Source organism: Maniola jurtina, chromosome 27, assembly GCF_905333055.1.
Source record: "Maniola jurtina chromosome 27, ilManJurt1.1, whole genome shotgun sequence".
Lineage (NCBI taxonomy): Eukaryota > Metazoa > Arthropoda > Insecta > Lepidoptera > Nymphalidae > Maniola > Maniola jurtina.
The window spans coordinates 6,181,757-6,201,184 of NC_060055.1; the positions used below are offsets into that span (position 1 = coordinate 6,181,757).

The following is a 19,428-nucleotide window of genomic DNA, read 5'->3' on the forward strand; positions in this document are numbered from 1 at the left end:
CCGACCATACAATGTTGAAAGCAAAGTAGGTATTTGTCAATCGACCGGCTCTGTTTACTAAATTTTGTAATCAATCGGCGCGGATTTGTCGAGAATTTGAGATATTAATAGCTACATCAGATCTTGTGAGTTTTTATTTGATAGTAAAAAAAAGTTATACTGATGTGTGAAACGTTTTGTTTAGTTTTTTTTTTTAACATAAAAAACAGGTTTTGTGAGACATTGATTAATTAATAGAGAATTGATTTTTACGGATCCGTTCCTTAAAAAGAAAAATGAACCCTCATAGAATCACGTCGTTAACTGTCTGTCTGTTTGTCAAGGGAATCAAAACCCATAGAGTACTTCCTCCGTTGATCTACGAGTAGAATTATAAGCAAGTAGCAATGTCTTATAGCACATGTAAAGCTAAAAAATAAAAACCGTGAATTGGGTTTATGTCACAAAACAATAATTATAAAGTTGTCACGATCTAGTAAAATGATTACTAAATCACATCATAGATGGTGCTGTCCGTCATTATCTTACAATGTTGTTGTAGAGGACATGATTTTATTATTAGTTTGAGTTCTTGTAAGTTGGTGCGGAACCCTACGTGTGCGAGTCCGACTCACACTTGACTGGGTTTTTTTATTTAACAGTAAAAAAAGTTACACTGATGTGTGAAACATTTTGTTTAGTTTTTTTTTTTAACAAGAAAAAAGAACAGGTTTTTTAGAGGTTGATTAATTAACAGAGAACATATTTTTTATTACATAGTAGGCTATACTCGCGGTATGTAATTTTTGTTATTTGTTGTTATAGCGGCAATAAAATACTCATTCTCTGAAAATTTCAACTCTCTACCTATTTTTCACGAGATACAGTTCGCTGACAGACAGACAGACGGACGGCTTTACGGAGGCTTAGTAATAGGGGTCCGTCGGCATCCTTAGGGTACGGAATCCTAAAAATGTAGTCGTCATCTCAGTTCTTTTTTCTATACTAATATTATAAAGAGGAATTTGTATTTTTGTATTTTTGTATGTTTGTATTGAATAGGCTCAAAAACTACTGGACCGATTTCAAAATTTCTTTTACCATTACTTAGAGGGATTCTTCCGAATCCGTACAGGCTATATTTTATCCCGGAAAATAGAAAAAATAAATGTCCACCCGTGCGAAGCCGGGGCGGGTCGCTAGTTTTAAATAAAGAATAGCGAATAAACGAGCTGGCGGGTCACCTGGTGTTAAGTAATTACCGCCGCCCATGAACATTTGCAGCACCAGAGGAACCGCCGATGCATTGCCAGTCTTTTAGGAATTTGTTGGTCCAACCCTTGAGTAATCCCATGTTGTAATCTAGTGGGCACACCGCCAATGGGAGTTGATTCCACAGTTTGTATGTCCTGTATTTACTTTCATGGACTAGTCCGGTTCGGTTTGCCAGCTCCGTTTTGACAGGTCCCGCGTGACATTTGACAGTTTAACACCCGCCATATGTTGACAGCAGCTACCGTTGGCCACACAGATAACATTCTGTACATTTACGTAATATTCTTGTGTAATTGGTTTGGAAATTGCGACGTAACCAACCGGTCGAACTCAAGGGCGGCTTGCGATATTGGTTATTGGGTTATTTAGTATTTAGCTTGTCAGATAGCATCATGATCAAACGGCAATACCGGTCCACTACTGAGTACGGGTCTTTCCTTAGAATGAGAAGGTTTTAAAGGCTCAGTGTGGATTGGCAGACTTAAACTTTAAACTACTGTTGGAGATAGAATATAGATTAGTAGTAGGTAATATGTTAATTAGGTTAATCTAGATTTAAGGTACAATAGGACTGACATATACACATTGTATAAAAGTTCTTTAAAATAACCAAAAGCTTAATCCATACTTCCATACCAATATTATAAATGCGAAATTGTGTCTGTCTGTCTGCTACCTTTTCACGGCCCAATTGTAACCGATTCGGACGAAATTTGGTACTGAATTAGCTTATATCCCGGGGATGGACATAGGCTACTTTTGATCCCGGCAAATCAAGGAGTTCCCGCGGGATTCCCAAAGACCCATCCGCTTAACCGATTTGTATAAATTTGGTACCGAAGTAGCTTGCGTCCCGGTAATCGAAATAGGCAACTTTTTATCCCGGAAAATCAAGCAGTTCCCACGGGATCTATAAAAATCTAAACCCACGCGGACGAAGTCGCGGGCATCCTCTAGTTTGCCATAATCCGCTAAACCAGACAATCATCATCATCAATATGGTGCAACATACAGCATGTGATATGCACCGTCCGCCTAGCGAAGGTCTTTTTTTTTTATTTACTATAGGTAAGCGCTTGACCACAATCACACCTGACGGAAAGTGATGATGTGGTCTAAGATGGGACGCGTTTACCTAGAAGGTGCCTATTCACTCTTGTTTTAAAGATACCCGGATTGTAATTGGTCTACGTTTAGCTACTCGTATCTGCATGCCTTTCAGTCCAGTCCAGTCCAGTAGTTTGAGCTGTGCGTTGATACATCAGTCAGTCAGTCAGTCAGTCACTTTTTACCCGACTGCGGCAAAGCCAAAAGGAAGGGTTATGATTTTAGCAGTCTATGTATGTAAGTACCTATGTATGTGTGTGTGTATGTATGTATCCAGATTCTGTGTGTTCCACCGTAGCGCCTAAACTACTGGGCCGATTTTGATGAATGAGGTGTCAATCGATTCGTCGTAAAGGTCCGGTTTTATACGAAAAAATTGACCTAACGGATGTTACATGAACAAAGGTCTCCAAAATTTTATTTTGCTACTAGCTGACGCCCGCGACTTCGCCCGCGTGGATTTAGATCTTTCGAAATCCCGTGGGAACTCTTTGGTTTTCCGGGATAAAAGTAGCCTATGTGCTAATCCAGGATATTATCTATCTCCATTTCAAATTTCAGCCAAATCCGTCCAGTAGTTTTTGCGTGAAGGAGTAACAAACATACACACACACACACACACACACACACACACATACAAACTTTCGCCTTTATAATATTAAGTGTGATTGTATCGAGTGGGGTGTCTGAAAGAGAAGAAAAATTTGAAGTCATAAATATAAGTGTACAACAACATTAAAATATACCAAGCGACAGAAAAACAATTTTACTATAATATTTCAGCTTTTATTAAGACGATCGCAGTCGGGTTTTAGTTTTTAACTTTATCTTGTTCCTTTTATATATTTAGATCTAATTTTGTTCTCAAATAGTTTTCAACCCGTAATATAAACAAAAACCTTTATTTAATTGTGAATTAAAGTTAAACGCGGCCGAAACATTCGACTTTCTCTCTTACGCAAAACTAAAGCAACCGTACCGAGGTACTCGCAGAATGCTAACTAGCAAATACGTTACAAATCTAATAAAGCTATTGCTTACTGATCAGTTTCAGCTAGGAATCACTTTCCTAGGTTTTTAGTATTAAAAACTAAAGTACTAGGTACTATCAGACACAGGAATAGAGAAAGAGGCTGTGGCCAACCATCGTTATTTCATTAAGAGGGCTCTCTCCGTCACTCGTTTCATACCATTTCATACAATCGTAGGTCCAATTTCATTTGAATATTAAGCAACCAAAGTCCATGAAATTTTGCAGACATATTCTAAAAACTAATATCTATGTCTGTGGTTTTCCAGATTTCTGTTAAAATATTCGGTTTCAAAGTTACGCGGTCTTAAAATTTTCATACAAATCTTTGAGCCCCTGTAATTTTAAAACTACATATTTTTAGAAAAATCTAAAACACCACAGACACAGATATTAGTTTCTAGAATATGTCTGCAAAATTTCATGGACTTTAGTTGCTTAATATTCAAATGAAATTGGAACTACGATTGTATGAAATGATATGAAACGAGTGACGGAGGAAGCCCTGTTAAAAAACCGGCCAAGTGCGAGTCAAACTCGCGCACTGAGGGTTCTCGGGTATTTTTTCCAACATTTTGCACGGTAAATCAAAAACTATTATACATAAAAATAAATAAAAATCTGTTAGAATTAAAAAATTAAAAAAAATTAGAATTTACAGGTAAAAGCCCTTTCATATGATATCCTATAGTATAATAATATTTCAGGATTTTAAAAAGACCATTCTTTCTGTAACCTTTTCCGCGTTTTCATTATTCAATACCACAATACAATTTCACCAGAAATAAAAAAAAATAGAAGCACGATAAGATAACAAAGTTCCATTCAATTGTCACTTGTCAGTTTGTACATCACAATGGTATCTCTAAAACAATCTGGTAAGTATACTCTATCATTATTTTATAAACTTTCATCATATTGTTTGTTTTATTAATTACTCGGAAATAATTAATACAATGTTATATTTTTATATTATTATATATTATACAATACAATTATAAGTATGAAATTAATTTAATTCTATTTACTTACTTTGTAATTGCTAATAAATACTTTTATTATGTACCTAACCAGATGATACTGGTTATTTTATTCGCGTTTAGGTTTCTAAAAATCCCGTGGGAACTCTTTGATTTTTCGGGGTCTAAAGTAATCCATGTCCGGGATGCAAGCCATATAATTTATATGTGCTAAATTTCAAAATTGGTTGAACGAATGAGTCGTGAAAAGCTAGGCTAGATAGACGGACAGAAAAACTTTCGTATATTATATATAAGTATGAATGAATAAGTATGAATGATGTTATATTTATGAACGTATGAATTAAATTAGTACATAAAAGTAACATAGCATAAACAAATTCAATGCTATTTTTTTCTTCATTCAAATATCTAAAACTTGGTTTTTATTTCATACTAGCTCATGCCCGCGGCTTCGTCCGCGTGAACTGCACAAATTTTAAGCCCCTATTTTACACCCTTAGGGGTGGGATTTTCAAAAATAATTTCTCAGAGGATGTCTATACCATAATATATCTGCATGCCAAATGTCAGTAGTGTGAGCTGTGGGTTGATAGATCAGTTAGTCAGTCAGTCATGTTTTTCTTTGATATATTTAGATTACAAATCGATTTTTTATTAACTAGAGGATGCCCGCGACTTCGTCCGCGTGGATTTAGGTTTTTAAAGATCCCGTGGGAACTGTTTGATTCTCCGGGATAAAAAGTTGAATATGTCAATTACAGGGACGCAAGCTACCTCGGTACTTTTCATATGAATCAGTTAAGCAGATGGGTCTTTAGGAATCACGATGGAACTCTTTGATTTTCCGGGATAAAAAGTAGCCTATGTCCGTCCCCGGGATATAAGCTGACCCTGTACAAAATTTCGTCGGAATCGGTTACACTGTTGGGCCGTGAAAAAGTAGCAGACAGACAAACAGATAGACAGACAGACAGACACACTTTCGCATTTATAATATTAGTATGGATTTCAACCGTAAACCTGAGAGATCGTAAAATTTTCCGGCGAAAATAGTCGCGTGCACCAGCGGCACTATATGTTAGAATTAAATTAACATAGTAAATAATATGAAAGTCATCAACACTTCTTGAACAAAGATATAATTTATACTTAACGATGTCATATTTTACGAATTAAGAGGATACTTGTCAACGATCCCCCGTCGATTTCCTACGTATGATATTATTGTTCTTATCTCTATCTGCCCTGGTTCGTGCATTCTCGGTTCCTAGATCGGTACATTTGTGATAACCAATTCAAATTGCTGTGATTGGCTGAATTTACCATGTTCTTGCTGCGACAGTGAGTTTGAGCCACTAGCGGAACAATGTTAGCCGGTCAGAAATGATTGCAATTAGTCAACCTGTTTGACGTCCGTGTTCTGTTTTTGATTACAAAAAAGCAAAAATTGATGTTGCGATCATCAATTTTAGCAAATAGTGAAAGAGAGTCGGCCAATCAGAGGTCACAACTACCGCCACACTTTCTGTCAAACTTTGGCAGTAGGCCTGCCGAGTAATGAAAACAATTTTTCATTACTCGGCAATTATTCTAGGAAGAAGGGTTGCCACCTGCCTCTTTTTGATTTACAGGCTACCACCATCAAAAATACGGGGTTTAGATTTGTTTACGGGAGACATTGTTTTTTATTTATTATTGTATTGTTTATTATTGTATTTGAAGAAATAGGCGGTGGTTCTCTCTGAAAGCCTATTTAGATATTTCAGTTTATTTGTAAGTTTTGTATTTTTTCTCTGTATGTTGCCGTGTCTTGATTGGTGAACTGTGTTTGCAATGTGGTTTTAAATAAAAGATTATTTATTTATTTAAATAGCTTTTAAAAACTCTTCATTTTGTAAAACAAAATGTTATACATTTCATGCATACAATCTTTGCATGTTAACTTAAAATTACATTTAACTTGTAATTCCACCTTCACAGTATCAATAGGTATCAATAGGTAGGTATCACAGTATCAGTATATCTTCACAGGAACAATCCTGGCCGTAGCCAGGAATTGATTTCGGGAGAGGTTTTATCAGGGCCGGAACTGAATCCTGTCATGAGGAAAAAAACGTTCGCTCAACTTTATGGGCTAATTACCTGGTTAGTTGAATTTCGCCTTTCAATTTGACAGTGAGATAAAATACAACAATGAAAAAGCGCAGCGCAGTGAGCGTAAGTGTTTTTGGTTCAATACAGAAAAAAAAATAAGTGAAAGGGAAACGAGTTTAGCCATAGCAAGATACTTCTTTACCAAAATTTTGATACTTACTATTCAGAGGTAACTTGCACCCCAGAAACGAACATAAGCTTTTTATCCCGGAAATTCCCCCACGGAATTTTTAAAAACCTAAATTCATAGACCAAGTAATGCGAAATGTTTGATATATTTCCAAAAAATATTGGTAAGCATATGCAAGAAATAGTGTAAGTATTATTTTAGGTTTAGGTTTTTAACGGTGTCCCAGGCGCAGTGGCCATTTCTAAATTTCTAGTCTGGTGGGAGGCTTGGGTCATGGCTAGTTAAATGGTTAGTATGACCCTACCGGCCAAGAAATTAGACTGCACTATTACCACTAGGAGAGATTAAAGTCAAGGGCTAACTTGTATAAAAAAAGGCTTAGATCCTAAAACCAACCTCCGCCTCTTTGGCTACGGCCATGATCAAAATCGAGTGGGTTTCGGCTACGCAGGTATTATTCTACGCATTGTCGCACAAGGAAAATATGTATTCTTTCTACTGGACATAATGTTAGTGTATGGTTTCGCCAGCCAGCCCGGCTGAATTTGTAAAAAACCGGCCAAGTGCGAGTCAAACTCACGCACCGAGGGTTCCGTATTCGGGTATTTTTTTTCGACATTTTACACAAGAAATCAAAACTGTTATGCATTAAAAAAATATGCATAAAAATAAATAAAAATCTGTTTTAGAATGTACAGGTAAAGCCCTTTCATATGATAACCCATTTAATTTATGTAGTTATCTTACTTTGAAAATTGAAAATACTAATATTTGTTCAAGAACACATGACAGACGAAGAGACGGAGAGACGAACAGATGGACAGACGGACAGACGGAAAGACAGACAGACGGACACACAGACAGACAGACAGACAACGAAGTGATCCTATAACAGTTCCTTTTTGCTTTTGAGGTACGGAACCCTAAAAATATTTAGTTTTATTTGCCCCGTATTTTATTTTCATAATAACTTTCATAATTAATTTAAAAATACGGGGCCTGTGGCAACCCTACTCGGAAATCACTGTGACATTAAAATTAATGTCAAATATTATGTTTTCGATTACAGAAAGCTTCATCAATCATTATTAATATCTTTTCTTCGTTGTGAATGGCTGAATTTTTGAATTTCAGCCAATAAGCAGACTGTTTGCCAATTAAACGTCATAACAATATAAATTCCAGAAAATTTAACCAAATAAAACAAACTTAGTGAGAATGCAAACGGCACACAATTTATAATACATATTATGTTAGTCGTAGATAATAGATATTATAGTAGTCGTTCACTTTGGTTATAGTCAGATTGTCATCAGTAAAATTGATATTGGTTGATGTATCGTAAATTATTGTTTCAGTGACAAATATTTTTTTTATCTATTTATCTTTGAACAGACTGGAATAGAATGAAGTGGAATGGAATAGAATGATAAATTTTTATTCCTGTAAACTTTTAGGTAAACTTCAAGAAAATCTATAGGGTACTTCCCGTTGACTCAAAACCATGAAAATTTAAAAAATTTTAATCGATAAAGGAAGTTTGCGACATTGTTCCATAAAAAATTTGGATTGCAACTCCTCAATCCTGATATTGTAGGGGACCTGACTACTAAAGCAATGGGATTTATAAAGTGTTGATTATATTAATTGATATTGAATGTATCTTTACCAAGTAAACACTTTGTCGGTGACCTCGAGGACCCAAGTCCTCAACCTTGATGCTGTGAGAAATTGCATTCCTAAATCCTGGTGATCCCTCGGGATTTGAGTGGTACAGAAACAAGTTGAATCCCAGGGACGGGCTTTTACGGAGAGGCAACTTTTGTTCTGGGAAATGAAAGGATCCCACGGGATTTTTAAAAACCTAAATCCACGCGAGCGAAGCTGCGGGCATCAGCTAGTTGTAAATATATTTAGAAGCTACTATAAGAATAGGTACCTATTTCCTTATATTTTTCTTGTATGGCAGCGCGCGGTTTTAAATTATAAATTGCACGACCTGTCCTTTTTTGTAATACATTTTTTTCTCAATATCTACCGCTTTATCTCATAGCAAGATTCCGTAAGACATAATACAATGAAAATAGGAAAAATATACAATTTCTGCAGTTTCCACGTCAGTACCTGTCGAATCTTTCTAACAGCGTAAGCAGCAGAGCTGAGTTTACCATCAAGTGTTGATATATGGGTGTTCCATAGAAGCTTTGCATCTAACCGAGAAACACAGGGTTCTTCTTTATTTGATATCAACATATGAATATTTATCAATGAATTTATGTCATTTAAGTTCCTGGTACTGGGCAGTGTGAATTCAACACACATAGATTTCTTTGCATTTGGAAGTAAATTGTTAGCAATAAATCAGAGAGTGACCTGATACGGCATTATAGTATACACTGTCAAAAATTATAATATTAAAGCTGTGCGTATTGCGTGAGGAAGAGGTTCCAAGAGAGTTGCAACTTGCACGGTTTGATGCATGCGCTATTGCCAGCGAACATGAGACATAATATTATTAGCTATAGGCGTATGTCTGAGTAGGTAACGCATACGTCTAACGCAAGTTGAAATGCACCAGTGTATTCAGTTAGTTACCTATCGACAATTTTGGAGTCGGGTGCAGTCTAAATGTGGCCCGTGTGTTTAGACCACGTTTAGACTGTCAGTTTCCCCGTCATCCCCCGCACCTCGCCACCCCGCTTGCACAAATCGAGACAGCACGAAATTTTCAAGATTTTTGGGTGTAATTTCTGCTTTTCGTAGTTCCAACATAATTATAACAATATAAAATATATAACGATATTTTTTTTACTACATAATATTCATTAAATTTTCTAGGTCTGTGGTTTTTCCAAATTTCATTAAATTGCTTCGTTGTCTAGAAAAACGAGCACAAAGTTGGGCCTTTTTTTAAAGAAAAATACACATCTTTGAGCCCCTGTAATTTTAAAACTACATATTTTTAGAAAAATCTAAAACACCACAGACACAGATATTAGTTTCTAGACTATGTCTGCAAAATTTCATGGACTTTGGTTGCTTAATATTCAAATGAAATGGGAACTACGATTGTATGGAGTAAGTGACGGAGACAGCCCTGTTAACTATTAAAATTAACGAAATAACTTGAAATGAATTTTATTTTGTGCTACTCTACAAATACTATATATGGCACCTAAAGTCACGAGGTTTTACAGTTTATAACTCAAAATTTAAAAAACCCTCGACTCAAAAACCTCTATAAGAAAACTAGAAAAGAGCTGATAACTTTCAAACGGCTGAACCGATTTTCTTCGATTATAGCTTAGAACACTCTCGATCAAGCCACCTTTCAAACAAAAAAACTAAATAAAAATCGGTTCATTCGTTTAGGAGCTACGATGCCACAGACAGATATACAGATACACAGATACACACGTCAAACTTATAACACCCCTATTTTTGGCTCGGGGGTTAAAAATTCAGGTGCACTAGACAGATCTATCTGCCCGTGATTATAATTTTTGGTTTTCCGCAACTTGTAAACTAATACGACAAAGTAGGCTTATGGCATTTTAAACGCATCAATGGTAGTATCAACCTCACAGGTTTATATAAAAATCTTTACTTGAAAGTGTCCAGTTTAAGAAATTAGTCAGAGTATCGACTAATTTGTGAGTAACTCACGTCAAACTCATTATTTTGACTAATTTCTTAAACTAGACACTTTCAAGTAAATATTTTTATATAAACCTATGGAGACGATACTCTGCCATTGGCGCTATTAGAATGCCATAAGCCTACTTTGTCGTATTAGTTTACAAATTGCGAAAAACCAAAATTTTGAATTTCTTGTAAATGATAGCGAGCTTCAGGCGCGTTGAAGTCTAATACGCAAAACCGTTCGTAAAAAGTTAATTTTGTTTAAAAAATATGATAAAAGTACAAAATTAAAACTAAAATTAAAGTTAGTTATTCAAATAATATATTTAGCATAATTCTATTTATATTATGCATTAATTTAATCTTGTGAGATTAGGTTCTTTCGGAGAATATGTTAATTTACATACATAAAAGGCCCTTTCTCTAAAAAATAGTAAGGCCTGCTTCAGTCTAATATATTTAGTTTTAGTAGTTACGTAGTGATAATCCATACAGTAATATGATTTATTATAAATGCGAAAGTGTGTCTGTCTGTCTGTCTGTCTGCTAGCTTTTTACGGCCCAACAGTTTAACCGATTTTGATGAAATTTGGTACAGAGTTAGCTTACATTACATCCCGGGGAAGGACATAGGCTACTTTTATCCCGGAAAATCAAAGAGTTCCCACGGGATTCTTAAAGACCCATCCATTTAACCGATTTCCATGGATACAGAGGTAGCTTGCATCCCGGAAATTGACATAGGCAAATCTTATCCCGGAAAATCATAGAGTTCCCACGGGATTTTTAAAACACCTAAATCCACGCGGACGAAGTCGCGGACATCATCTAGTTAATTATAAACCTAAGTAATCTTACATAATTATTCGTATTAGTATTATAATAAACTGTCCGTCTGTACATCGCATAGAAAGTAGTTCGCACCGCTGAGCATGCGACACCTCGTCACGCAAGGCAATTATATGTGTGTTTGTATCTCCGAACATTACCCTTGAAGATTATAACTAGCCGCGATCATGATCATGATCAACTCATCGCCACCTCACTACTAAGTAATGGGTCTCTTCTCCCTTCGAGAATTCAACAATTTCGACCATCAAAAGGAGTACAATTGTACTTACTTTGAATTTTGATTTTGACTTTGACTTTGACTTTGAATTAGAAGGGATTAGGCCACAGTCCACCAAGCTGTAGCAGCCGCCTAGTGCGAAAGGAATGGTGCCTATGTCAAAATGAAATTATTTCTTAGTAATTATGTCTTACGATTTTCGTAAAATCAACGTACAATGTTAGTTTTAAGTTAGCTTATCATTTTAAATTATTATCGATTTAACTAACTAACAAGTGTAAATTAAAAATTTATAACACCCCGGACAAGTGAAGGTTACAGTAACTAGAATAGAGCTGATAACTTTCAAACGGCTAAACCGATTTTCTTGGATTATAGCTAAGAACACTCTCGATCAAGTCACCTTTCAAACAAAAAAAAACTAAATTAAAATCGGCTCATTAGTTTAGGAGCTACGATGCCACAAACAGATACACAGATATACAGATACATAGATACACAGGTACACACGTCAAACTTATAACACCCCTCTTTTTGGGTCGGGGGTTATTATAGCTCCTAATTATACTAAGCGAGCGTTTTGAAGTTTGATAAAAAATTACCTACTCATTTGACTAGTAGGCATACTTTCCTATCGGCAGACTTTATACACCTTTGAGAACACTATGAAGTACTCTCAGGCATGCAGGTTTCCTCACGATATTTTCCTTCACCGTTAAAGCAAGTGTTATTTATTTTCTCAAAACGCATATTACTCTGAAAAGTAAGAAGTACGGATCTCTAAAAACCGACCAAGAGCGAGTTTTCAGATTTATTCTTGTACTTGTGCTATAAGACCTACCTACCTGCCAAATTTCATGATTCTAGGTCAACGGGATGTACCCTATAGGTTTTCTTGACAGACAGTCGGACGGACGGACGGACAGACAACAAAGTGATCCTATAAGGGTTCCGTTTTTCCTTTTGAGGTACGGAACCCCAAAAATAACCTAAGTTCGATTCCTGTTAGGCGAATTAAGGAAATAACCTTTACTTTTAAGCCTATGACTTAATTTCAATAAATTAATCAGTTGATTAAACTAATGTGCTATTAGAACACATAGGAACCGGTTTTAGAAATTAGTTGTCAACGGACTAGGCTATGTGAGTTGCAACCTGATCGTCTACATTAGGTTATTGCAACCAGCCCGGCTAGCATGGGCAGTAGATAAAAATTATATCCCCGATTATGTCCCCCGATTATATCCACCGATGTCATAGAAATCAGTGGATATAATCGGGGATATAATTTTTATCTACTGCCCATGCTAGCCGGGCAGTATCAGTAATTTAGCAATGGATAACCATTCAAATATATAAACCATTCAATTATAAATTATATTCAAAATAATAACAAAAAATGTATTTCACTGGTTCTACCAAAGATTTAAAAGTTATACCTACCTAGAGCTTGTCATTTTAATCTTATGATTAAATGATGAGCTCTAGGTAGGTATAACTTTTAAATCTTTGGTAGAACCAGTGAAATACATTTTTTTTATTATTTTGAACCCCCGACCCAAAAAGTGGGGTGTTATAAGTTTGACGTATGCATCTATGTATCTGTCTATGGCATCGTAGCTCCTAAACTAATGAACCAATTTTAATTATTTTTTTTGTTTGAAAGGTGGCTTGATCGAGAGTGTTCTTATCTATAATCCAAGAAAATCGGTTCAGCCGTTTGAAAGTTATCAGCTCTTTTCTAGTTACTGTAACCTTCATTTGTCTGGGTGTTATAAATTTTAAATTTACACTTGTTAGTTTTTATTTATTAGGTTCACTTACAGCTACTTACATTATATATATAAAGTTGAAAACTAAAACCCGACTGCGATCGTCTTAATAAACGCTGAAATATTATAGTAAAATTGTTTTTCTGTCGCTTTTTAATGTTATTGTAAATATATCTCATGATATGTACAACATATACAATGTAAAAATGATCTCCTGCAGCATCAGGATTGAGGAGTTGGAATCCAAATATTTTATGGAAGAATGTCGCAAAGTTCCTCTATCGATTAAAAAAAAAATTACGCAAATCGGTTCAGAAATCTCGGAGATATCAGTGCATAGGTAGAAAAACACAACTCCTCCATTTTTAAAGTCGGTTAAAAAAGTAGCCTGTGTTACACCCTGATGAGTCCTCTACTTGTCTGTAAATGTCCCGTCAAAATAGGTTCAGCCATTCCAAAGATTAGCCTTTTCAAACAGACAGACAGACAAAAATTTTAAAACCGTAGTGATTCAGTTATGGTATCGTTTAAATAACCATATGAGCTTAATATGAGGTAGTTATTTCGAAATTACAGACATACACTCCAATTTTATTTATTAGTATAGATTAGTATAGATTGTCCCAGTAGTTTTTTGTCCCAGTAGTTTTAGAATTACAAATAAAAAAGCAAATCTTTCCTCTTTACAATGTATAGATTAATCCAACATACTAGACAATTCAAGCAAATGTGTATCCAAGCTTAACCTATTAACATAGTAAACGAAAATAACTGTGTCGTGTTTGGAAATTATTTCCTAGGTTTTCGTATGAATTACACTTTTTACAACTTCCTGTTTGATATATAGTTCCTTAATTGGACGGAACCCACTTACGTAAGTTCCTTTTAGAGGCACGCATAGTTTTGTAAATACAACCTATTAATCAATTGTTACAGTGTTCTTTGGTCTAGTATTCTACTTGCAATTACCTAATCAATGTCTGCTTATTAACTTTATTAATAACTAGCTGATGCCCGCGACTTTGTCCGCGTGGATTTAGGTTTTTTCAAAACCCCGTGGAAGATCTCCGCCTTTCCGGGATAAAAAGTTGCTTATGTCAATTTCTGGGACGTAAGCTCATACAAGTGTAAATTAAAAATTTATAACACCCCCGACAAATGAAGGTTACAGTAACTAGAAAAGAGCTGATAACTTTCAATCGGCTGAACCGATTTTCTTGGATTATAACTAAGAACACTTTCGATCAAGCCACCTTTCAAACAAAAAAAACTAAATTAAAATTGGTTCATTAGTTTAGGCGGTACGATGCCACAGACAGATACACAGACACACAGATACACATATATACACACGTCAAACTTATAACACCCCTCTTTTTGGGGTTAATAAATAGGTTAAATGGGTGGGCTTTTAAGAATCCCGTGGGAACTCTTTAGAAAGTAGCGCCTATGACTGTCCCCGGGACGTTATTTATTATATATTAGTTTATTATATATTATAGAATATGTCTGCAAAATTTCATGGCCTTTGGTTGCTTAATATTCAAATGAAATTGGAACTACGATTGTAAGAAGCGAGTGACGGAGAGAGCCCTAAAAGCGGTGTTCTTTTTAAAAAGGAGAGTGAAATGAAGTCAAGTAATACCTACTTCTCATGATAAAACCGATATATTGAATGCATGATACATACCAGATAGTCACATACATACACATGATACATACATGAACCCTTAAAACATTACTCTCCTTTTTAGGGTTTCATACCTCATAAGGAAAATCGGAACCCTTATAGGATCACTTTGTTGTCTGTCTGTCTGTCCGTCCGTCGTGTCTGTCAAGAAACCTATAGGGTACTTCCTGTTGACCTAGAATCATGAAATTTGGTAGGTAGGGCTTATAGCAAAAATACAGGAATAAATCTGAAAACCTCAATAGCTCAACAGGTTGAGGAGCCGACTGAATTCTAAAAAGGTCGGCGGTTCAAACCCCACCCGTTGCACTATTGTCGTACCTACTCCTAATACAGCTTTGCGCTTAGTTGGAGGGGAAAGGGGAATATTAGTCATAATTTAACATGGCTAATTTTTCTTATAAAAAAAAAAAAAACCGTGAATTTGTGGTTACATCATTAAAAAAAATCAAATTGTGTTTCAATTTTCAAAATTAGATAACTATACCAAGTGGGGTATCATATGAAAGGGCTGTACCTGTACATCCTAAAACAGATTTTCATTTATTTTTATGTATAAAATAATTTTTGATTTATCGTGCAATATGTTGGAAAAATACACGAGTACGGAACCCTCACGAGTCTGACTCGCACTTGGCCGGTTTTTGAAATTCTTGTGTATATCTAGGTATATCAATGGTGTTAAAATAAAACAAGTAAGCGAGCAATCGGGCTGGTCTTATTTATGTTAATGCAAGTTTCATGCCTTCGCAACTGCATTGTCCGATGCACGCAATCCTTAGTGTGGCATTAGCTTTATGGAAATGGGGGACAGTCTACCATAACTATCCATACAAATATTATAAATGCGAAACTGTGTCTGTCTGTCTGTCTATCTGTTTGTCTGTCTGTCTGCTACCTTTTCACGGTCCAATAGTTTAAGCGATTCTGACGAAATTTGGTACAGGGTTAGCTCATATCCCGGGGGCGGTCATAGGCTACTTTTTATCCCGGAAAATCAAGGAGTTCCCACGGGATTCCCAAAAACCCATCCGCACCAATTTTTATGAAATTAGGTACCGAGGTAGCTTGCGTCAGTCGCGGGCTTCCTCTTGTGATAAATAAATAATTGCACAATAAATCATAAAGTATTATGCATAAAAATAAATAAAAATCTGTTTTAGAATGCCATGTTTCATATTATGATACCCTACTTGGTATAGTTATCTTACTTTGAAAATGAAAGATACTAATTTTTTTGTTCATGAACAAATTTTTTTTGCGATGTAACCACAAATCCACTGTTTTCGTATTTTTTCATTTACGGAACCCTAAAACTATTATAATTTGTGATGTAAATGTACATTTTTCAATATTCCAATTAGTTTAGAATCTTTCGATTAGTAATTTGACACGCACTTTTAAAACCAATTAAATAACAACAATTCAGTTTTATCTCTACCGCATCTTAAAACTACGTTATACTATACATCTATTAGCAGTACCTATACCAGCGATATAAATGTTCCAGTAGATAAGGCACTTCATCCTACTAATATTATAAAGGCGAAAGTTTGTATGTGTGTGTGTGTGTGTGTGTGTGTGTGTATGTTTGTTACTCCTTCACGCAAAAACTACTGGACGGATTTGGCTGAAATTTGGAATGGAGGTAGATACGAGTATTATCCTGGATTAGCACATAGGCTACTTTTTATCCCGGAAAATCAAAGAGTTCCCGCAGGATTTTGGAAAACCTAAATACACGCGGACGAAGTCGCGGGCGTCAGCTAGTAGTAACAATATGTTGCAACCAACATTGGTGCTCATACTCTTGTCAGTCGTAATTCGCTTCAGATGCAGACCATTTGAAACAAGTGTAAATTAAAAATTTATAACACTCCCGACAAGTGAAGGTAACTAGAAAAGAGCTGATAACTTTCAAATGGCCGAACCAATTTTCTTGAATTATAGCTATGATCACTCTCGATCAAGCCACCTTTCAAACAAAAAAAAAACTAATTTAAAATCGGTTCATTAGTTTAGGAGCTACGATGCCACAGACAGATACCAGATACACACGTCAAACTTATAACACCACTCTTTTTGGGTCGGGGGTTAAAAAACATGTTCCTAGGAACATTGGTGTCCGCACTCCTATCCAACGCAACGCAACGCAAACAATTCCCGCAACGTAATCCATTTGACGTTTGTAAAAATAATATAACCTTTGCGATAACTCTTTATTACTAGCCGATGCCCGCGACTTCGCCCGCGTGAATTTAGGTTTTTTGAAATCCCGTGGGAACTCTTTGATTTTCCGGGATAAAAAGTAGCCTATGTGCTAATCCAGGATATTATCTATCTCCATTCTGAATTTCAGCCAAATCCGTCCAGTGGTTTTTGCGTGAAGGAGTAACAAACATACACACTAGTGGTGTCAAAAAATAATTTATCTATAATACATATTCAATATAAAAAAATATTCAGGATATTAGATTTTCAATAAACCCCATATTTAATACAAAATATAGTAATTTTTAAAGCCTCGTGAAATTTAAAAGCAATTTCTAATAGAAAATGTATTCATTTTCTATTAGAAATTGCTTTTAAATTTCACGAGGCGTTTGCCAAAGATAGACCGTCTACCGATCTACGTCACACGATATCAATATGGTTGCGAATATCATACTCATTCGCGATAAAATGCGTGATAATCGCTACGCGTTAGTTTTTTATTCGTTTGGAATATTGCCCCTCGGTAGTTTTACTTATCAAATAGATTCTTTCGATTTTGCTATTCAATCAGGACAGTAGATTTATTTATTTGTGAACTTGGTTGTGGGTAATACTGAATGTAAATAATATCATATTTCGTTATCGGAGTTGATTTTATCACAGATTAGGTTAGTTACTTCATATATTTCGCGCGTTTGTTATTATAGGTTAAGTACGTAAATTGTATTGGTCTTTTTGGAAATGTGTGTGTTTGTGTGGTCTCATGATGGAACCGGGTGGGCATAGTGATTATATCCAGGGTCTCATGATGGAACTGGGAGGTAGCCATAGGAACCGAGTGTCTGTTATAGCTCCGGCGTGCTTGGGTTATTGGATTTTTGTATTAGTTTTAGCCGTGATGAAGGCTAAAATAAAAGCTTGTTATTTAAACGATTTTTAAATAGGTAACTGGGTAAACTTATCTACTTTTTGTACCTTCTTGACATTTCTTTATCATTCCAATTGTTTTTAATTTTACATAAATAGGTAGGTAGATATAGATAGGTACCTAGGTATTTAGAGTAAAATTATTACCATATACTATACGTCTTTCGGGATTTCTTTATTGTCATGCTTTTTAGGGTTCCGTATCTGAACCTGAAGGGTGCTAACAAGGAATACAGAATCTTTTATTTATTTTTGTGAAGCTTGTAGGTACTTATTGAAGTAAAGATTTACAAGTGCCTTTGAAATTTGTATATATGTTGTATATGTTGTGTATTTGTATATGTGTTGTGTATATGTTGTTTGTTTGTTGTGTTGTTTTTGTTTGTATTTGTAATTTGTTGTTTTGTTGTGTTTGGGTGTTAGGTACATACTATTTTTATTACTTGAGTGTTATTGAAATAGAGACCCGTGCTCAGTAGTGCGCCGGCGATGAGTTCTCACTTCTTTTTGATGATTCTTATAAAAAAATTAATGAAAAGAAATAATTTAAGTATAAAAATACAAAATAAAAAAAAAATTATTATTTGTTTTTTTAAAGTGATATAATATATTTCTACAGAACCTCCTCCGACACCTCCCAGACGTCGCTTTTAAGGTGGTAATCTGTATAATGGTTCGCTAGGGGTGAAAGCAACAGAAAAACAGGTGCAAGCGATTCTCGACCTTATTGACAGTAACGAGAAAGTTGTTATTTTGTCATATTCTTGCTCAGTATCATTCATAGAGTGCTAATATGTGGATTTCTGAAATATGTCAATAAGGTTGAAAATCGTTTGCATGCAAGTTTCTGCTTGCGGCTTTTTTTTTGATAGTTAATATATTTTAACGTAAAAAATATTCAATATTTTTCTGTAACAAACATTAATATTATGATATAGGAATCTAACCATATTTGACACCTCTAATACACACACACACACACACACACACACACACACACATACAAACTTTCGCCTTTATAATATTAAGTGTGATTCACTGTAGCTTTGCTTACCTATAGTCTGTTCTAATTTATCTTTAATTTTTATTCTTATACAAGTTAGTCCTTGACTGCGATTTTACTCATGGTAAGTGGTGATGCAGTTTAAGATGGAAGTCGGTTAACTTGGGAGGGGTATGGCAGTTTCATTTAATATATACCCCTGGTTGGTTTCTACACAGCATAGTACCGGAACGCTAAATCGCTTGGTGGGTGGTACGGCTTTGCTGGTAGGGTTGTAGCTAGCCACGGCCGAAGCTTCTCTACAAGCCAAAGACAATTTCGAAAATATAAATTGCCATATTGCCCCTGCTGAGGATCAAATTCGTAGAAACGGACTGCGTTTAAGAGGGGTCTCTCCGTCACTCGCTCCATACAAACGTAGTTCGTCTCTCAATCGTACTCAATGCAATTTTG

General features: G+C 35.5%; 1 protein-coding gene across 5 annotated transcripts in view; it reads left to right on the top strand.

The window, feature by feature from the left end:
- The window catches only part of LOC123878953 (nucleolar protein dao-5), a 62,569-nt gene that overhangs the window by 6,123 nt on the left and 37,018 nt on the right, over positions 1-19,428 (top strand). The gene's annotated exons all lie outside the window — the stretch shown is intronic.